The 3,848-nt window shown below is 40.3% G+C and overlaps 1 protein-coding gene across 1 annotated transcript in view; it reads right to left on the bottom strand.

Moving 5' to 3' along the window:
• PLEK (pleckstrin) overlaps positions 1-3,848 on the bottom strand; it is a 49,733-nt gene extending 45,885 nt beyond the window's left edge. The window contains exons 1-3 of the mRNA XM_085540945.1: positions 3,818-3,848; positions 2,276-2,392; positions 1,407-1,531 (exon numbers count right to left, since the gene is read on the bottom strand). The gene's annotated coding sequence lies outside the window, so the exon portion shown is untranslated. The remainder of the gene's footprint in view (positions 1-1,406; positions 1,532-2,275; positions 2,393-3,817) is intronic.

The raw sequence follows: 3,848 nt of genomic DNA, 5'->3' as shown, positions 1-3,848 counted from the left end.
AGCACTTACCCCCCAGTTATGCAGTCTCTGAGCAGTCAGAACATACTTATCAAAATTCCCCAGAACAAATATTTTCAAAACAAAGAGAAAAGCAATCAATAATACCAAGTCCAGCTACAGTTGAATGCCATTAAATAAGGCAAGTAACAGCATCATATTAAATTATGATGCCAACAGCATAGTCTCAAGAAGAAAACGTAACCCTTCAGTCTCAACCTTCCTAGCAAAATGTTTCCATATATTTGTTCTGCACTGAGCTACCTGATATAGCGATATAATGACAGGCACAGGGTCAAAGACACAGAAAGTGTTTTTATCCTCAGCTTATCCCAGCCAGCACCGACAGTAAGTTCAGGAAATCAGAAGACCACTTGGTAAAACACAGTTAAGCCAAAAAAAGAAATAAGAAAAAAAGAGTGATATTCGCTTTGTGGCTTCAGGTCCTTGGGGGCTCTTAATTACCACTAAGAGCTCAAGAGGAAACCTTTGAAGGAAATAATCCTACTCTCAAGGCATTTAATTCCACAACACTTTGGGCAGCAAGATCTGCAGACATATTTACAACACTTCAGTAAGTGAACACGTGCTCAAGGCAACTTCACACCCAAGCCAGGTCTAGCAGTTTGAAATGTAAAGTTCATTTTGCAGCTCTGAAGAGCAAGGAAATTACCAAAAAGCTCCCTACTAACCTACGACTTCACATGAATTCTGTGGCCCTTCCTTTGCTCCTGACTTTATAGAGTCCCCTTCTCAATCTTCTAGGTAAAGAGAACAGTGTTCCCCTGTGTCCCTAACCCATTTATTTGACCATTTTTCCTTTTGTGCCTTACTGGATCTGAAAAATATTCTCTCTTTCTCTCCTCCCAAGTCGTGGCAATTTATACACGCTCACACAAATAGGCAAGAAAACAAGGGCAGACTCCTCTTGATTTCTTTCAACTGAAAAGACGGATGTAGGTGTAAGAGAAATACAATGAGAGAAGTACTTCATTTCTCCATGCATTTGTCAGTTCTAGTCAGTATTATATCTTTAGATGTGCCTATTATTCTACCAGTTATTACAAATGGCATGAGATACATGAATGTGGTGCATCAGCTTTACATACTAAAGAGTTCAGGATCTGTAGCACCAGTGCAATTCAAACATGCTGAGGAAAGCTATTTAGACAGAAATTATAACCATCTTTTCTCTTCTGCTGATAAGATACAGCCATCCCTTTGTCACTCAACGTACTTCCCCTCAAAGCTAGGTGCTAAAAGGTAACTTCCCTTTTTGCCTTCTAGAGCATTAAAGAAAAACAAGAATGCTTGTCTTAAAAAAGCTACACAATTGAAGCCAATAAGGACACATAAATGCTTAAAAATGGCATATTTTCAAGCTTCACTGCTCTGTCCCAAGAGGTTACCTGCTTTGCTGGGAAAAGCTGCTTATAGCCTTTGAAGGGTCAGGACAGAAGATTATTTAATTAGGTGGCAGCCCTCACCCTGGGTTAGCAGGCAAATGCTCCATGCAAAATACATCCCGCGACATCTGCAAGTAGAGAACGTTTGTATGAAGATCAGCACAAAGGGAGACAAAAATATGCTCAAAGATACATAATATCTACATATGCATTGATATAAGACACGAATTCATGAACAAATAAGAATAAGGTGAAGCCCACAATTAGCACTTTAAAAAGAGCACACTATGAAAGAACTGCAGCAGGAGCCAAGTCACATTAAACAGGAACACGGAGATTGTTTTCCAGGCCAAGCACTATGCAAACCACATCATTCCTGTTTATGACACCGAAGAACATAAACAGGTACATAGTTAACTTACCTGTTCATTTATCTGTAACCATAACAGCCTTCCATTACATTAAAATACACACTTATCCTAGTTTTAATGGTTGTAATTATGCTGCAAAAGGTGCTGTATTAAGGCCTACAAAGTGACAAAATGCAGAACCATCTGAAACTTTAAAAACACATTGGTACTTGCAGGAATACTACTCAGAAATGTGATAATATAATGTAAATTGTTAAATGCAAGTCACGGCTTTCTGCACTTGGTTACACACTAACAAATGCCATTCTGCATTTTTAAACATCTTTTAAAACCTGGATATGAAAGTACCTTTGACATGTTGACACAACAGAAACAAAACAACTAAAACTAATTACTGTGACTTTGTACTGCATCGAGAGGTTCAAGACTGCAAGCAATGACAGAGCTGCCTTATGAGATAAAACAGCATATATTTTCATAAGCTCTTGGCTGTCTTAGTACCTAGCAGAGAGAAGAGGTGGGGTATTCCTGGCCAGGACTGGATCACTTCATGCTGTATCATCTCTCGCTGTGTTAAGGCTCAGATTCCTATCACCAATGCCTTTTTCTCCTATTTCCCTATTAAAGTAAAGCTTATGGTTCTGCATTACTGTTTGTTTTGCTTTCTTCTGGTGCAGTTACTTTCTGTCTGCCATCATTTAGTTTCACTCATTCCCACATTCTTCGTTTCCTCATAACTTAGAGACTTTTTTTCTTTGCAATCTCTGTACCCCACTCTTTATTCCTCCCAGTCAAGTAGATCTGAAGGCAGGCTGAGTACCAGCACCCCAGCAGAACCTGAGGTACATTTTTACAGGTACTTTATTTATAAGTCTCTTCAATGAGAAATTCTAATCTGCCCTAGAACTCCACATTCACACCTTATTTAGCTTCCAGAACACACTTCTGTGCCTAAGATTCCCCGTTCCTCTCATCATTTATATATTGCCAGCTGACGATTCTGTTGTTGTTATTTCTTCCCAGGAACTCTGAAGGTGACCTTTGCTGGCCTCAGACCAGCTCAGACTCCCACACACAACAGTGATGAAGCAGTTCCTTTTCTGAGAAGCTTAAGGAAAACTACTGTTTTAGATTGGGGAGCTTGCACTCAGCTATGCTTCTAAATACATTAATGTGGTTTTAAAGTAATAACCTAGTGTTCCCTTTGCACACAATTAAGGCTGCCATTCCCCTTGAGCATGGCAGGATGAATTTGCCTTCCCCTAGTAAAGTATCTCACTATTGTGAGCCAAATATCAAGCACCTGAAAGAAACATCAATGTGGTACTGAGTCTATTCTTTGGCAGCATTAACGCAGCAATGGTCTGCGTGTAATTATTACTTTCACATCGCCACTTCATTTGTTACCCCATTGCAAGCACCACCTTGTGGTGCTCCAAAATAAACCAAAAACCACACTCAGCAGAGCAAAGAAATGCAAAAGCAGCAAAGAGAACATAAAATTCACGTATTAAGGGTACTTTACCCTTCATTTTTAAAGGTATCACTTGGCCTACTTGAAACTTCACGATATACAGATCACGCCCCAAGGGTCAGCCTTATGCAAGCAGTCACACTGCTCTAAATCTTGCCTCAAAAACATCATAAAGATGGTATCTTTTGGCTTGTACTTATCAGTCCTTTTATTTTGTAGGTTATCCAGGACTCAAAGCCAAACTATAGGCACTGAAACAACAGAAAGAAGCAAGTACACTTTTAATAACCACCTCAGCACAGGTGAGGTGCTTTTAATAACCACCTCAGCACAAGTGAGGCGCCGAGTTAGTCCATTAGTTCTGTATAACCACTCATGAACGCTACAGCTCCCACACAACACTAAGCACCTTCTAACAGGCCCTCTGACTACTTTTATTTCGTAGAAAAGCACTAAAAGAAAGCAAGCAAGAGCTCTGGCAACAAGGCTTACACAGCAGCCTCTACAAGATGGCACAAGGAGAGCCTACAAAAGCCCCAACCAAGGCAGCAGTAACACACTCAACCCACCGCCCCCTTCCTTCAGCCCCTCCGCCATTTT

This window comes from Coturnix japonica, chromosome 3 (genome assembly GCF_054131305.1).
Source record: "Coturnix japonica strain WE chromosome 3, WE-NBRP24, whole genome shotgun sequence".
Lineage (NCBI taxonomy): Eukaryota > Metazoa > Chordata > Aves > Galliformes > Phasianidae > Coturnix > Coturnix japonica.
This window is presented reverse-complemented; position numbering and strand designations above follow the sequence as displayed.